An 18,961-nucleotide genomic window follows, 5' to 3' on the forward strand; every position below is an offset into this window, starting at 1 on the left:
AATGATTATGATGATGAGGAGGAGCAGAAAGGAAGTTATTTCTTGCTTGTCACTTACAAGAAAAATGATGAAGATTGGGATGATGAGGTCCAGGCCTCGTGTGAATTCCAGCTGCTCCATCCTGCCCCTTGTTCCGCTCACTTAACCCTGTCCATCTGCTGCATTTTGCTAACTCACTTGCAAGTACCAGCTTAGATACTTTCAACTGGGAGCAATTCGGTTGTGGTTTTGGGAGATTCACAGAGCACAAGAGAAGTGGAGGAGTGGGTGAGGAAGTACTACCTTCCCAGTGGAGGCTGAGGAGAAGGATGCTAATGGTTTCAGTGTTGTGGATCCCAGAACTCAGGGATCACCTGAAAAGAAGCATATTCGAGGAGCATCTGCACAGTCAGAGAAAATGAAACTGCTGACATATACAAGGCTTTTATACTCAGAAAATGCCTTGAAGACAGGAACAGGCAATGTGTAGTGTTTGACGCAAATTGAGATATAGAACAGCTGTATTTTAGGTCATTAATAAATTTGATCAAAGGACATCTGGATTAAGGTAAATAGCATTCTTGATTGGGTTAAGTGATTATTTTTAGTGACCTTTACTGACCTGTCAATCAAAATGTTTTGTTCCCAAGGTAGAGTTTCATTACCTATCTTGGGGATGAAAGTTGTATCGGGCAGTAATGAAAAAAGGTTGGCAAATCAGCAGTCGGATGAAACAGGCAGCAATTTTCTTTTGAGTGTTTTGTGCTACAGCCCAAGACAGATGTCATCCCTCATTGTTTCATAAGGTAATGAGGCTGAAATTGGACAATGGAAAGTACAATTGGGTGGGGTATGTATCAGATGGCTGATACAATTTTATGCTCCAAACCAAAGTTGAATTTCACCCCCAATGTGAAAGCTTTTAAATATTTAACTTTGATTTTGAGTTGGATATTTTTAAACTAATCTAAGTTAAGGGGTATAGTAAAATAAATTAAAAAGGCAATTAAAAAAAAATACTGTTGGATCTTTCTGTGTGAAAATTTGCCTAACAGCTGTCAATCTATTTCTAAGTAATTCATTGTATGTTTTTTTTTTATTTGATGTGCTGTAAGCTGTGTCTGAGATGTGGGAGAAGGCACTATATAAATATAAATCTTTCTGTTATACTTTTCTTTTCATGTTTGTGGCAGTGACCCATGACACAGACCTGCAGTTAGGAGAACTGGAACAGTGCCACTTCCCTCTGTATGGCATAAGTGAACTTTTTGGTAGCTTTCCTGCCACAGACACCCTGCACTCAAGTATCTCCTCTTCTCTATTTCATCGAGAAGGGTTTGCAGATGGGATTTAGCGAATTTGTGGCACTTTCTTCTCTGCCTCTGGGGCATGCCCTTGTTTCACTTCTTCTGCCAAGTTGTCCTGTATTAGTTATTGTATTGCTTTATAAGGGTGTCTATCATGGGACATGCAGTCAAATCAGCTGACAGTCAAGTGAGTGAGCCAAGTACAGTTCCTTACTTACCTGCTGCTCCTTTGAGTCCTGTTGCAGTCTTCAGCCAGAACGGGCTTTTCTAAGTCTACACTCTAATTACTATTAACCCCACCGAATTACACCAGTTTGTTCAGGCGTCATGCTAATCCCTTCTTCCAATTGCTAGGTAAATGAAAAAACCCAGGAAAGTCTTGCATGAATACCTCTCGAGACTGTTGGCAGAAAGAAAGAAGATTTGCATTTATGTAGCACTTTTCATGACCACCCAACGTTTCAAAGTGCTTTACAGCCAATGAAATACTTTTGAAGTGTGATCATTGTTGTAGGAAACATGGCAGGAAATTTGCACACAGCAAGCTCCCACAAACACCAATGTGATAATGACCAGATAATGGGCTACATTTTGCAAGACTGCCACTGATCTCGGCGGCGAGCTTCAAAGATGGCGGCGCCCACGTGCAGGCTTTACTCCACGGAGCCGTCGTGATATTAAACGCGGCGACTCATTTACATGGCCAGGATGGACCTCCACGCCTGATGATGTGTAGACATGTAGGGGGCGGACAGCCTGTCCCAGGCAACGGTATCCAGCACCACTGCGCAGGTGCCGATGCCATTTTTAAAGGGCTTCCAGCCCTTACATTTAATTAAAATTTTTAAAGTTACATGCATTTTAAATTTAATGAAAAGCCATAAATAAATGTTTCTAGCCCCTCTCCCACCCACCCCCAATAAACAGGCAGCTCATTCCTTGCCTTCTCCCCTGCAAAATACTTACCTTGTGCACCTTATTTTTGCCCCCCACAAAGTTCACAAACTTTTATCTTTATGCCTTCCCACCATCCCCTACACCAATCATATTGGTTTGACCCTGCTCCCCCCTCCCGCACTGAAATATTTACCTCCTCCCCCCTCACCACATGTGTCCTGCAACAGACCTCCAGACAGAGTTCCGAAGGCACGGGAGTCATGGCAACCGACCGCAATATCGGAGTGGGTCGGCCGGCGGGAGCAGGTAAGTCATTAATTCAGCACTTTGCATTAATTAACATATTTAAATTCTGCTGCCATCGCCAAGTGGCCGGGGGGGGGTGGCACCACGTGGCCTTGCCACCGGCGGCAATATGGGGCCTGGCCTTCCAGCGTCGAGGCCCATGGCGGGCCTCTCCTGGGCTCATTTCCAGGCACCCCCGCCATGACTCCCAACGTCGGGGGTGTCAGTAAAATTCAGCCCAATATGTTTTTGTGTTGTTGATAACAGGCGCAATTTATTTTCCATTGGGTAAAAGTGTTGCAACTCATCATGCAGAATTTCTAAGACAACAAGAATAAAGGAAAGGGACATCAAATCATATCTTTCTTGGGAGGTTATGAGCCACATTTTAGCAATAAAAATAAAATTTAAAGTTTAATTTGAATGATATCTATCAATGAAAATGTTCCTAATGTTATGAGGATGCATTATATGTATCAGTGGCACACACTAACTAATAGAACACGTCACATAATAGTGATCCTAAGTTTAAAAAAAAACAAAAAATGGTAAAAATTATGGACATTGATATTTTTGATGGTAATGTGCACAGGCACTTTTGAGAGGAGAGAGAAAGAGAGAGACAAATAAATTGTTTTTCAAAAAAGTATTGCATTTGCAGGGAACCCATCTAACAAAATCAATTATTCCTTGTGGAATATTATGTCTAGTTTTATGCTGTATGTAATTCCTGGGAAGAAGAACTCTGTATTTAGAACTGTATAACTTTTATTTTGCAGTAAAAACAGTGTAAGATTGTAGGCAGACTTTAGCAATGTGTTTGTAGTTTTTTTTCCAGTTTCCCATTAACATTTGAATTAACTACTATTAAGCTTTAATATTTTAACAGCTCCTCTTACCGGATTAACTTATATGTGCTTTTTGCAATAACACCATTTACTATTAATTGTTTAAGCCTGTCCACCGGCTTCTAATTTGATTTACTAATTATTATAAAAAGAAAGACTGAGAAATCAAAGGAGATAATTACCACCTACTGAAAAAAAGCTCAGCTACAAACAAAACCCACAGATTTCAACTGCACATACAGCAATATCTTCTCACCATTCAGTATGACCTTGTGTTTAGAGATACTTTAAACTCACCCCAGCTAAATTATAAAAAATGACAGCACTAAAGATAATGTTCCACTTTACCTTAAACAACAAAATAATTTGAAACTTTATAATGAATATTAGTGGATTAAAAATACATGATTACACATTCTGAATCAAATTATCTTAGGGATACATTTGACATCAAAGGCAGAAGTGAGCGTTAACATATTTTGGTGGTGCTTCCTGTCTTCAAAGGCAAATGTTCACAACCTAAGCTTGCTAACATCTTCAAGATTGGGGGTGTGCAAATGCACAATATAAATGGGCCTTCAAAGAATACAATATGCCTTGAGCTCTGTCTATAGAACAGCAATTATTCAGGTGTGCGATATCACATGTTTTTACAATGGACTGGTGTTAGTTCCATTCATTTGTAGAGAGATTGAATGGATGATAACCATATTAAATAGAGCAGAGACATGCTGTTATGAAACTAGCTGTCAGAGAAACCATTGGTGTTGCAGAATTTCCCCTAATCAAATGCAATCTAGACATTTAATATGTGGTTTTCTCCATTTTGTGGAACTAATAATTGTATCCTTTACGAATAAGCATGCTCAGTCATGTTCTGCTGATTAAATCTGCTCTATGAATCTTTAGGTATAATACGAGTGCACTAATGCCTCAAAGCAAATTAAAGATACAATTTTTTGTTTTTGATGTTATTTTATCTTCCAGAAATATGGTTAATTTTCAGTAACAGAACATGAAAATGTAACAGGTTGTGATCCATTTGCTTAATAAATAATGATCATCACACACGTGCTGACAGGGCTACGCTTAATTGATTCAATTTGTTTTAATGTTTCTTGAAATAAAATGATGATAAGATAATAATATCAAACGTTACTGCAGTGCATGAGATTATAGTTCATGAGATAGCCAATGCAGCATCTTGTTTAATTACAATGAAGAAGTGCATCAAGACCGTTGAAAGCAGTTTCACTATAGAGATCTATGCACCTTTTACAGAAATCTGAATGGAATCTTACGAGAAATTTGGCATTTAAATTTAAAAATGCTGGAAGAATCCTTAAAAATGTCATTTTGAAAGCTACAGGATCTCTTTTCCAATACAAGTATTTATTCAGCTTCATATAGTAAAATAAAACCAGACCAGCTCTTTGTGCGACAGTCTGTATTAAAATGGAAGTTAACTCCCTAAAGGAAGAAAAATGAGGATGGAGTAATTAAAAACTATAGTCAATATATTTTTCTTTGGCTGCAGAATTTAAGAGTTGCATAAAAATCAAAGGTATAGGAATTGGTGCCACTTTAATTTGAGACTGGGATTGGTCATTTCTAGTTAGAAAATGGGCACCGTGTGCGCCAGAATTTCTGACATGTGAGTTAGGGGGTGGGGATGTGGTGTAATTTTGACTTTGGGTGACAGTGTAAAATGGGTGATACTGATTCAGCTACTGATTGACATCAATAATTGGGAGAGATGTATACGGGGCGTCTGATTTGATATTGTCAATTTTACACTATTGCCAAAGTTAAAATTAACCCCCAACCCCTTTCCCTTGCCTGTACCCTGAAGTCAGAAAATCACCCCTCAGTTGTCAAAAACTGGGAAAGAAGCTGAATATTTCTCCACAGATGTCCCTGGAATTCATTCAGCTCCAAGCTTTACTATATTCCGGGCTTTTATTATTTGAAATTTATTAAGATTTTTCAACTCTATTTTATGTGCTGAGTGGAAGAATCAGTGCTGCATCAATAGGACCTTCTACTAAGGATTATTCATTCCATCTTCTACAAAAACAATTTTAAAAATATGTAGTGCATTAAAATAATAAATAGGTTGGCGCAAATGCACTACACTTTTTTAAGCTGATGATAGGACTTTCATAACTAACATGAAAATGAACAGAGATCTAATTATACAAGCCTGAAATGAATCACATGGAAACATGGAGTTTAAGAGGATAAAATATATAATTTACCAAATTCCTCTCTCATACCTTTAAATATTGGGGTCAGCAAAGGGAATTAATAAAACATGAGACACCTTTCAGAATGATTCTCTCAAAGCCTTGGCTTAATTAAAAAGTAATGAGGATTACCATGTTCCAGGCCTTAAAGGCTGATGTTTTAAAAGATTGTCCATTTGATAACACTGTTGAGGGGGTTGTGTGGGAGAATGGTGTAGCCATTTGGTTCTCCAATGAGCAATGGCATGGAATGTGACTGCACTGACTTTGTTGGTCATTCCTGCTCAACACATAGCAACGTCCTGATCCTGAATACCCCGACCCTCCTGCCTGATCCTGGAAACCCCTCTCCTTTCTCCCAGTCCTGACCACTTCTACCCTCCTTCCTGATCCTGACCACTGCTACTCTCTTAGTCAATCACAATCCCCACTACCCTCCCCCCATCTGAGTCACCAATGTCTCTCTCCCAGTCCTGCTTAATGACTTATCTGAGAACCACAGCAGGCGCTGCTGTGGCCTGATCTTCAAGTCCTCTTCTCTGGCCAGCTGCTTGAGGATGTCAATGCTAGCTCGATGATAATGAGGTCTTATGCTAAACATTATGTGCAGCTTGAGCCTATCCATTCAGGTGCAGGGATCAGTTCCTAAGCCTCTGGCACCAGTTTTTGGACAGGTTTGCATTTCTAGGCCATGATGTCATATATGCTGTTTATAAGACATTGTAAATACCAAGTGCTAATTTTAGCTTGTTGAAATACCATTGTTAAAAAAATCCAGGAGAAAAGATGGAATACATTATAACAATGTGACACACCTTGGCAGGCTTCAATATATACTGTTGTTGAGTTTGACAGAAGTTGACAGAGAATTTCCTGAAATCTATAAAACTTAATGAACAATGACAGTCATATTTCCCGGGTATCTGACAAATGTCAACTGCAAATTAGTTTGGTCTTAGTCTTACTCAATCAGTGCTTTCCACAAACTGTAGCCAGTATAACCTGCATTGCAGGCAAAAGGTGGCTACATTTTAGACTCTGGCAAGAAATATTCCTGTTACTATTTGGTATTGAAAACAAATAATAATTAACAGCAAATAATGGGCCAATGAGGGGAATTGGTGGCAAAGGTACAGAGTTTGTGGTGGGGACAGTTGACAATGGCTTCAACCTTTCCAATATTTAACTGAAGAAAATTGTAGTTTATCCATGATAATTGGACAAACAGTCTGACAACCCAAAGACTGGCAAGAGGTCCAGAGAGATGGTAGGGATGTAGACATGGATGTCAACAGCAAACATGTGGAAGTTGGTCATTTGCTGGTGTTGCTTAGGAGCTGCATATAACTGAGGGGAATCCAGAGATAACTGGGGTGGAAAGAGAAGACATTGCTGGAGATGCTTTGGCTACGAATGGATAGTTAAGAGTGGAACTAGGTAATGGCTGCCCCACTCAAGTGGAACATGAAGGGAAAGTACTCGAGGAGGATGGTTTGGTCAACTGTGTAGAAGGCTGCAGAGAAGTCGAGGAGGACAAGATAGGATTGTGCAACACAGTCACAGGGGATGTCATGTGTAACGCTGGGGCCATGTCAGTGCTGTGGAAGGGTGGAAATCTGATTGGAGAGACTCAGATTTGGAGCTGCAAGAAAGATAGGCACAGATTTGGAGGAGACAACACATTCAACAACTTTGGAGGGGAAAAGTAGGTTAGAGATGGGGTGATAGTTTTTAAGGACAGAGGGTTAAAAGGAAAAGCAGCTGCAGTGGGATCAAATTTCTCAGCCCCTGCAGCTTACGAAAAGGTAAGATATGCAGATATGCAGATGTGGTGGTAGCAGACAGGAAGTTATTTTGGCCAAAGGGTGAAAACAGGTGCAAGAAGGGTGCCGTGTTAATAAGTTTGGATTTCGCACACAGTTTTGGTTCTAATTGCTGATTACCATAACTTGAACTCTCCTGGAGATACTAAACCAGACAGCTGTGTAACACTCAAGTGCTGATTAGGTGTATTTTTTGTGGAGATATATATGTGGGTTCCATGGACCCACTTCCACTGAAGGTGTGAAGTGCACTGACTGGCACCCAGCAGCACATTACAGGATGACCAGGGACTAAGGAAGAGGGTGCACAGGCTCTTGGAGGTCCTGGTGGAGTAGATCTGGATGAAGGAGGGATGCCCTGTACCCTGCCTCATCCTCCTCACCCTCCTGTTTTTCCTTCCTGGACAGCTGGTATTTCTCTTCCTGGCCTCATGCCCTCATCTCATTCCTCATCCAGACAAGGGGGACCCCTAGAAAGATGCTGATAACCAAGCACTCCCTTTCTCCTGGTGACTCTTATAAGGTGGAGTAACACAGCACTTACTCATTTTAGGCAAAGTTTCTCTCTCCCCAGATGCTGCCAGACCTGCTGAATATTTTCAGGATTTTCTGTGTTTATTTGATTTCCAGCATCTGCAGTATTTTGTTTTTGTATGAAATGGTGAGTATCCCTTTTAGAAGCCCTTGAAATCCATGGTAACACCATGCTTACTCCCAAACAGCTGGTCACTGTTGGACATGGCATTAAGACAAGTGCTAGCCACCAAAATGCAAGGCAGTCTCCTTAATGAGTGGTAGCAGGCACATTAAGTAGCAGTCAGCCCCGTCATTGAGCCTCCAGGTGGCTGTTCCTGTCATACGCTTCAGCTCCTTTACCAAGATGGCATCTTGCACTAAACTCAGGCTAAATCAGTGTTTCAGCTCAAGACCCTACCTCGACCACCTTGGAGGATCTTTAGTGCCAAAAATCACCCCTATCATGTTTGAATTTAGATTGATAGTAAGATATGATCTTTTACATATAAGAACAATAATCCTCATTTATAAAGGAAATATCTTATAGCTCTGAAATAACAGACTAAAAATTCAATTTATATGCCAAGTTCTGGCCAGGAATGTTCTGTGACTGGGTGGTCATGTACAAAAAGAAGAGGAAAGGACTTGAAGTTAAATAGCACCTTTCACAACATCAGGACACTTCAAATGCTTTCCAGCCAATGAAGTATAGTCATTGTTATAATGTCATGAAACAAAGGATGACGTAAAGTACAACAAGGAAATAGTCTCACAAAAAGGCAATGCATTGCAACAAAATATAGAGGCGTAAAGTTGCTTTAATCAGACTAGGGTTAGGAATATAGGAACAGGAGTAGGCTATTCAGCCCCTCAAACCTGATCCATCGTTCAGTGAGATCATGGTTGATCTGTACCTTAACTTCATCCACCCACTTTGTCTCCATATCTCTCGATACACTTAGCTAGCAATATCTGCCAATCTCAGATTTAAAGTTATTAATTGAGCTAGTATCTGCTGCTTTTTGTGGGAAAGAGTTCCAATCTTCTACCACCCTTTGTGTGAAAAAGTGTTTCCTAACTTCTCTCCTGAGTGGCATGGCTCTGATTTTAAGGTTATGTCCCCATGTCCTAGACTCCCCCACCAGCAGAAAAGCTTTCTCTCTGTCTACCCTATCGATTGCTTTCAAAGCACTAAAATTAACAATCAACTAACCTCTTAACCTTCTATAGTGCAGGGAATACAGACCTAATTTATGTAATCTCTTGACATAATCTAACCTTTGGAGCCCTGATACCATTCTGGTGAATCTGTGCTGCACTCCTTCCAAGGTCTTTTCTAAGTTGTGCTACCCAGAACTCTATACAGTATTTCAGACGTGGTCTAATCAGGGCTTTTATAGCTGCAGCAAAACTTCCTACCCTTTATATTCTAGCCCTCTAGTTATAAAGGCAAACATCTTTTTTTGTACCTGACTATGACATTGCAGTGATCTGTCTACATGGACCCCTAAATCTCTTTGGATCTCCACTGTTACGAGCTTTGCACCACTTAAATAATACTCAGATCTTTCCCTTTTTTGTCCAAAATGGATGACATCACACTTACTTGTGTTGAAACCCATCTACCACAGTCTTGCCCACTCACTTAATCTATCAATGTCTCTATAATTTTATGCTCCCATGTATATTACTTACTATACTATCAATCTTTGTGTCATCAGTAAATGTAGGTTTATGGCTCTGTATTGCATTAGTTACATCAGTAATAAATTTTGTGAATAGTTGAAGCCACAGCACAGATCCTTGTGGGACATCAGAAGTCACTTCCTTTCAATTAGAGTGTATACCCATTATACATGATCTCTGCCTTCTATCACTGAACCATTCTCCTAACCAGGTCAATAATTTGCCTTCAATTCTACTTTTTGGGCTTTCATTGTTGGTCAGTTGGTTTCAGCTACAAGATAGCTTGTTGTTAATAATATCTCTGTAGATTCTCAAGGTGGATGATATAATAATTGGTTCATATTTCCCTGAGACTGGTAATTGCTGAATTCCCAAACAAACAATGTACTAGGATGAGGGGGAATAGATAAGCAACACAATGAACCTGAAACAACTATAGCCAAAGATTCAGTTCATCACCAGAAACTGACAAAATATAAGTGGGCCTCCAATTGATGAAGAATGATCAATTAGTATTCTGAAATACAGAATAGTTATTCCCAAAATGATTATTAATTCATATATTTCAAAATCTTGTTAAACATGCCTGCTTCTACCTGAACAACATAACAGATTACAAAAAAGCACATTTCACATTAGTTCAACAAAAGCATAAAAGGTGTAAAAAATGACAAGTGATCTGGACAGAAGGTTATTGCTATGTTTGAGAGTATTATTTCGAAAGAAGCAAGATATTTGTCAGTTACCATGTTGCACTTGAGATGGTCAGATAAATTATGTTCACACAGAACCCACAGCTCTCAAGTACAGTCAACAGTTATTTTCTAATCCCCAATTTTGCAAGGCCCAGGTGATGACACAGAGTCTGACAGTCAGCACAGGAACATGGAGACAACACGGGACCACAGAGACAGTGCAGGGTCAGAGAGACAACACAGGGGCATGGAGGCAGTGCAGGGCCATGGAGACAGTGCAGGGCCACGGAGACATTGCAGTGCCAGGGAGACAGTGCAAGGCCACATGGACAGTGCAGGGCCACGGAGACAGTGCACGGCCACGGAGACAGTGCAGAGTCACGGAGACAGTGCAGGGCCACAGAGACAGCACAGGGTCACGGAGACAGTGCACGGTCATGGAGACAGCGCAGGGTCATTGAGACAGTGCAGGGTCATGGAGACAGCGCAGGGTCATAGAGACAGTGCAGGGTCATGGAGACAGTGCAGGATCATGGAGACAGCGCAGGTAAATGGAGACTGTGCAGTGCCACGGAGACAGTGCAGGGCCACAGAGACAGTGCAAGGCCACGGGGACTGTGCAAGGCCACGCGGAGAGTGCCGGGCCACGGGGACAGTGCAGGGCCATGGAGACAGTGCAGAGTCACGGAGACAGTGCAGGGCCACGGAGACAGTGCAGAGTCACGGAGACAGTGCAGGGTCATTGAGACAGTGTAGGGTCATGGAGACAGTGCAGGGCCACGGTGACAGTGCAGGGTCATGGAGACAGCGCCGGGTCATGGATACAGTGCAGGGTCATGGAGACAGCGCAGGGTCATGGAGACAGTGCAGGGCCATGGGGACAGTGCAGGTTCATGGAGACAGCGCAGAGTCACGGAGACAGTGCAGGGTCATGGAGACAGTGCAGGGCCACGGAGACAGCGCAGGATCATGGAGACAGTGCAGGGCCACAGAGAGAGCGCAGGGTCATGGAGACTGTGTAGGGCCATGGAGACAGTGCTGGATCATGGAGACTGAGCAGGGTCATGGAGACAGCGCAGGTTAATGGAGACAGTGCAGGGCCACGGTGACAGCGCAGGGTCATGGAGACAGCGCAGGGTCATGGAGACTGTGTAGGGCCACGGAGACAGTGCTGGATCATGGAGACTGAGCAGGGTCATGGAGACAGCGCAGGTTAATGGAGACTGTGCAGGGCCATGGAGACAGCGCAGGGTCATGGAGACAGTGTAGGGCCACGGTGACAGGGCAGGGTCATGGAGACAGTGAAGGACCACGGAGACAGTGCAGGGCCATGCAGACAGCGCAGGGTCATGGAGCCAGTGCAGGGCCATGCAGACAGCGCAGGGTCATGGAGACAGTGCAGGGCCACGGAGACATCGCAGGGTCATGGAGACAGTGCAGGGCCATGGAGACAGTGCAGGCCACAGAGACAGCACAGGGTCACGGAGACAGTGCAGTGTCATGGAGACAGACCAGGTTAATGGAGACAGTGCAGGGCCACAGAGACAGCACAGGGTTATGGAGACAGAGCGGTGTCATGGAGACAGTGCAGGGCCACGGAGACAGCGCGGGGTCATGGAGACAGTGCAGGGCCACGGAGACAGTGCAGCGTCATTGAGACAGTGCAGGGCCACGGAGACAGTGCAGGGCCACGGAGACAGTGCAGGGTCATTGAGACAGTGCAGGGCCACGGAGACAGTGCGGGGTCATGGAGACAGTGCAGGGTCACGGAGACAGTGCAGAGCCACGGAGACAGCGCAGGGTCATGGAGACAGTGCAGGGCCACGGAGACAGTGCAGGGTCACGGAGACAGTGCAGGGCCATGGAGACAGCGCAGGGTCATGGAGACAGTGCAGGGCCACGGAGACAGCGCAGGGTCATGGAGACAGTGCAGGGTCATGGAGACAGTGCAGGGCTATGGAGACAGTGCAGGGCCACAGAGACAGTGCAGGCCACAGAGACAGCACAGGGTCACGGAGACAGTGCAGGGTCATGGAGACAGCCCAGGTTAATGGAGACAATGCAGGGCCACAGAGACAGCGCAGGTTAAAAGAGACTGTGCAGGGTCATGGAGACAGTGCAGGGCCACAGAGACAGTGCAGGGTCACGGAGACAGTGCACGGTCATGGAGACAGTGCAGGGTCATTGAGACAGTGCAGGGTCATGGAGACAGTGCAGGGCCACGGAGACAGCCAAGGGTCATGGAGACAGCGCAGGGTCATGGAGACAGTGCAGGGTCATGGAGACAGCGCAGGGTCATGGAGACAGTGCAGGATCATGGAGACAGCGCAGGTAAATGGAGACTGTGCAGGGCCACGGAGACAGTGCAAGGCCACGGGGACTGTGCAAGGCCACGCGGAGAGTGCCGGGCCACGGGGACAGTGCAGGGCCATGGAGACAGTGCAGAGTCACGGAGACAGTGCAGGGCCACGGAGACAGTGCAGAGTCACGGAGACAGTGCAGGGTCATTGAGACAGTGTCGGGTCATGGAGACAGTGCAGGGCCACGGTGACAGTGCAGGGTCATGGAGACAGCGCCGGGTCATGGATACAGTGCAGGGTCATGGAGACAGCGCAGGGTCATGGAGACAGTGCAGGGCCATGGGGACAGTGCAGGTTCATGGAGACAGCGCAGAGTCACGGAGACAGTGCAGGGTCATGGAGACAGTGCAGGGCCACGGAGACAGCGCAGGATCATGGAGACAGTGCAGGGCCACAGAGACAGCGCAGGGTCATGGAGACTGTGTAGGGCCATGGAGACAGTGCTGGATCATGGAGACTGAGCAGGTTAATGGAGACAGTGCAGGGCCACGGTGACAGCGCAGGGTCATGGAGACAGCGCAGGGTCATGGAGACTGTGTAGGGCCACGGAGACAGTGCTGGATCATGGAGACTGAGCAGGGTCATGGAGACAGCGCAGGTTAATGGAGACTGTGCAGGGCCATGGAGACAGCGCAGGGTCATGGAGACAGTGTAGGGCCACGGTGACAGGGCAGGGTCATGGAGACAGTGAAGGACCACGGAGACAGTGCAGGGCCATGCAGACAGCGCAGGGTCATGGAGCCAGTGCAGGGCCACGGAGACATCGCAGGGTCATGGAGACAGTGCAGGGCCATGGAGACAGTGCAGGCCACAGAGACAGCACAGGGTCACGGAGACAGTGCAGTGTCATGGAGACAGACCAGGTTAATGGAGACAGTGCAGGGCCACAGAGACAGCACAGGGTTATGGAGACAGAGCGGTGTCATGGAGACAGTGCAGGGCCACGGAGACAGCGCGGGGTCATGGAGACAGTGCAGGGCCACGGAGACAGTGCAGCGTCATTGAGACAGTGCAGGGCCACGGAGACAGTGCAGGGCCACGGAGACAGTGCAGGGTCATTGAGACAGTGCAGGGCCACGGAGACAGTGCGGGGTCATGGAGACAGTGCAGGGTCACGGAGACAGTGCAGAGCCACGGAGACAGCGCAGGGTCATGGAGACAGTGCAGGGCCACGGAGACAGTGCAGGGTCACGGAGACAGTGCAGGGCCATGGAGACAGCGCAGGGTCATGGAGACAGTGCAGGGCCACGGAGACAGCGCAGGGTCATGGAGACAGTGCAGGGTCATGGAGACAGTGCAGGGCTATGGAGACAGTGCAGGGCCACAGAGACAGTGCAGGCCACAGAGACAGCACAGGGTCACGGAGACAGTGCAGGGTCATGGAGACAGCCCAGGTTAATGGAGACAATGCAGGGCCACAGAGACAGCGCAGGTTAAAAGAGACTGTGCAGGGTCATGGAGACAGTGCAGGGCCACAGAGACAGTGCAGGGTCACGGAGACAGTGCACGGTCATGGAGACAGTGCAGGGTCATTGAGACAGTGCAGGGTCATGGAGACAGTGCAGGGCCACGGAGACAGCCAAGGGTCATGGAGACAGCGCAGGGTCATGGAGACAGTGCAGGGTCATGGAGACAGCGCAGGGTCATGGAGACAGTGCAGGATCATGGAGACAGCGCAGGTAAATGGAGACTGTGCAGGGCCACGGAGACAGTGCAAGGCCACGGGGACTGTGCAAGGCCACGCGGAGAGTGCCGGGCCACGGGGACAGTGCAGGGCCATGGAGACAGTGCAGAGTCACGGAGACAGTGCAGGGCCACGGAGACAGTGCAGAGTCACGGAGACAGTGCAGGGTCATGGAGACAGCGCAGGGTCATTGAGACAGTGCAGGGCCACGGAGACAGCACAGGGTCATGGAGACAGCGCAGGGTCATGGAGACAGTGCAGGGCCATGGAGACAGTGGTGGATCATGGAGACTGAGCAGGGTCATGGAGACAGCGCACATTTTGGAGACAGTGCAGGGCCACGGAGATAGCGCAGGATCAGGGAGACAGTGCAGGGCCACGGTGACAGGGCAGGGTCATGGAGACAGCGCAGGGTCACGGAGACAGTGCAGGGTCATTGAGACAGTGCAGGGACACGGTGACAGTGCAGGGCCACGAAGACAGTGCAGGGTCATTGAGACAGTGCAGGGCCACGGAGACCGTGCAGGAGCCACGGAGACAGTGCAGGGTCATGGAGACAGTGCAGGGCCACAGAGACAGTGCAGGATCATGGAGACAGTGCAGGGTCACGGAGACAGTGCAGGGTCACGGAGACAGTGCAGGGCCAAGGAGACAGCGCAGGGTCATGGAGAAAGCGTAGGATTATGGAGACTGTGCAGGGTCATGGAGACAGTGCAGGGCCACAGAGACAGCACAGGGTCACGGAGACAGTGCAGGGTCAGGGAGACAGCGCAGGGTCATGGAGACAGTGCAGGGCCACGGAGACAGCGCAGGATCATGGAGACAGTGCAGGTGCACGGTGACAGGGCAGGGTCATGGAGACAGCGCAGGGTCACGGAGACAGTGCAGGGTCATGGAGACAGTGCAGGGCCATGGAGACAGTGCTGGATCAGGGAGACTGCGCAGGGTTATGGAGACAGCGCAGGTTAATGGAGACTGTGCAGGGCCACGGAGACAGTGCAGGGGCATGGAGACAGCGCAGGGTCATGGAGACAGTGCAGGGCCACGGACACAGCGCAGGGTCATGGAGACAGTGCAGGGCCACGGAGACAGTGCAGGGTCATTGAGACAGTGCAGGGCCACGGAGACAGTGCAGGGTCATTGAGACAGTGCAGGGCCACGGAGACAGTGCAGGGTCATGGCGACAGGGCAGGGTCACGGAGACAGTGCAGAGCCACGGAGACAGTGCAGGGTCATGGAGACAATGCAGGGCCACGGAGACAGTGCAGGGTCACGGAGACAGTGCAGGGTCATGGAGACAGCGCAGGGTCATGGAGACAGTGCAGGGGCATGGAGACAGTGCAGGGCCACAGAGACAGTGCAAGGCCATGCGGACAGTGCAGGGCCACGGGGACAGTGCAGGGCCATGGAGACAGTGCAGAGTCACGGAGACAGTGCAGGGCCACGGAGACAGTGCAGGGCCACGGAGACAGCACAGGGTCATGGAGACAGTGCAGGGTCATGGAGACAGTGCAGGGCCACGGAGACAGCACAGGGTCATGGAGACAGTGCAGGGTCATGGAGACAGTGCAGGGCCACAGAGACAGCACAGGGTCATGGAGACAGTGCAGGATCATGGAGACAGTGCTGGATCATGGAGACAGTGCAGGATCATGGAGACAGTGCAGGGTTATTGGAGACAGTGCAGGGTCATGGAGACAGTGCAGGGTCATGGAGACAGTGTAGGGTCATGGAGACAGTGCAGGGTCATGGAGACAGTGCAGGGTCACGGAGACAGTGCAGAGCCACGGAGACAGCGCAGGGTCATGGAGACAGTGCAGGGCCACGGAGACAGTGCAGGGTCACGGAGACAGTGCAGGGCCATGGAGACAGCGCAGGGTCATGGAGACAGTGCAGGGCCACGGAGACAGCGCAGGGTCATGGAGACAGTGCAGGGTCATGGAGACAGTGCAGGGCTATGGAGACAGTGCAGGGCCACAGAGACAGTGCAGGCCACAGAGACAGCACAGGGTCACGGAGACAGTGCAGGGTCATGGAGACAGCCCAGGTTAATGGAGACAATGCAGGGCCACAGAGACAGCGCAGGTTAAAAGAGACTGTGCAGGGTCATGGAGACAGTGCAGGGCCACAGAGACAGTGCAGGGTCACGGAGACAGTGCACGGTCATGGAGACAGTGCAGGGTCATTGAGACAGTGCAGGGTCATGGAGACAGTGCAGGGCCACGGAGACAGCCAAGGGTCATGGAGACAGCGCAGGGTCATGGAGACAGTGCAGGGTCATGGAGACAGCGCAGGGTCATGGAGACAGTGCAGGATCATGGAGACAGCGCAGGTAAATGGAGACTGTGCAGGGCCACGGAGACAGTGCAAGGCCACGGGGACTGTGCAAGGCCACGCGGAGAGTGCCGGGCCACGGGGACAGTGCAGGGCCATGGAGACAGTGCAGAGTCACGGAGACAGTGCAGGGCCACGGAGACAGTGCAGAGTCACGGAGACAGTGCAGGGTCATGGAGACAGCGCAGGGTCATTGAGACAGTGCAGGGCCACGGAGACAGCACAGGGTCATGGAGACAGCGCAGGGTCATGGAGACAGTGCAGGGCCATGGAGACAGTGGTGGATCATGGAGACTGAGCAGGGTCATGGAGACAGCGCACATTTTGGAGACAGTGCAGGGCCACGGAGATAGCGCAGGATCAGGGAGACAGTGCAGGGCCACGGTGACAGGGCAGGGTCATGGAGACAGCGCAGGGTCACGGAGACAGTGCAGGGTCATTGAGACAGTGCAGGGACACGGTGACAGTGCAGGGCCACGAAGACAGTGCAGGGTCATTGAGACAGTGCAGGGCCACGGAGACCGTGCAGGAGCCACGGAGACAGTGCAGGGTCATGGAGACAGTGCAGGGCCACAGAGACAGTGCAGGATCATGGAGACAGTGCAGGGTCACGGAGACAGTGCAGGGTCACGGAGACAGTGCAGGGCCAAGGAGACAGCGCAGGGTCATGGAGAAAGCGTAGGATTATGGAGACTGTGCAGGGTCATGGAGACAGTGCAGGGCCACAGAGACAGCACAGGGTCACGGAGACAGTGCAGGGTCAGGGAGACAGCGCAGGGTCATGGAGACAGTGCAGGGCCACGGAGACAGCGCAGGATCATGGAGACAGTGCAGGTGCACGGTGACAGGGCAGGGTCATGGAGACAGCGCAGGGTCACGGAGACAGTGCAGGGTCATGGAGACAGTGCAGGGCCATGGAGACAGTGCTGGATCAGGGAGACTGCGCAGGGTTATGGAGACAGCGCAGGTTAATGGAGACTGTGCAGGGCCACGGAGACAGTGCAGGGGCATGGAGACAGCGCAGGGTCATGGAGACAGTGCAGGGCCACGGACACAGCGCAGGGTCATGGAGACAGTGCAGGGCCACGGAGACAGTGCAGGGTCATTGAGACAGTGCAGGGCCACGGAGACAGTGCAGGGTCATTGAGACAGTGCAGGGCCACGGAGACAGTGCAGGGTCATGGCGACAGGGCAGGGTCACGGAGACAGTGCAGAGCCACGGAGACAGTGCAGGGTCATGGAGACAATGCAGGGCCACGGAGACAGTGCAGGGTCACGGAGACAGTGCAGGGTCATGGAGACAGCGCAGGGTCATGGAGACAGTGCAGGGGCATGGAGACAGTGCAGGGCCACAGAGACAGTGCAAGGCCATGCGGACAGTGCAGGGCCACGGGGACAGTGCAGGGCCATGGAGACAGTGCAGAGTCACAGAGACAGTGCAGGGCCACGGAGACAGTGCAGGGCCACGGAGACAGCACAGGGTCATGGAGACAGTGCAGGGTCATGGAGACAGTGCAGGGCCACGGAGACAGCACAGGGTCATGGAGACAGTGCAGGGTCATGGAGACAGTGCAGGGCCACAGAGACAGCACAGGGTCATGGAGACAGTGCAGGATCATGGAGACAGTGCTGGATCATGGAGACAGTGCAGGATCATGGAGACAGTGCAGGGTTATTGGAGACAGTGCAGGGTCATGGAGACAGTGCAGGGTCATGGAGACAGTGTAGGGTCATGGAGACAGTGCAGGGTCATGGAGACAGTGCAGGGTCATGGAGACATTGGAGGACCCCGGAGACAGTGCTGGGCCATGGAGACAGTGCAGGGTCATGGAGACAGTGCAGGATCAAGGAGACAGCGCAGGGTCATGGAGACAGCGCAGGGCCACGGAGACTGTGCAGGACCATGGAGACAGTGCAGGATCATGGAGACAGTGCAGGATCATGGAGAAAGTGCAGGGTTATTGGAGACAGTGCAGGGTCATGGAGACAGTGCAGGGTCATGGAGATAGTGCAGGATCATGGAGACAGTGTGGGGTCATGGAGACAGTGCAGGGTCATGGAGACAGTGCAGGATCATGGATACAGTGCAGGATCATGGAGACAGTGCAGGGTCATGAGACAGTGCAGGATCATGGAGACAATGCAGGGTCATGGAGACAGCGCAGGGTTATTGGAGACATTGCAGGGTCATGGAGACAGTGCAGGGTCATGGAGACAGTGCAGGATCATGGAGACAGTGTAGGGTCATGGAGACAGCGCAGGGTCATGGAGACAGTGCAGGATCATGGATACAGTGCAGGA

Source organism: Heterodontus francisci, chromosome 3, assembly GCF_036365525.1.
Source record: "Heterodontus francisci isolate sHetFra1 chromosome 3, sHetFra1.hap1, whole genome shotgun sequence".
In the NCBI taxonomy this organism is placed as follows: Eukaryota; Metazoa; Chordata; class Chondrichthyes; order Heterodontiformes; family Heterodontidae; genus Heterodontus; species Heterodontus francisci.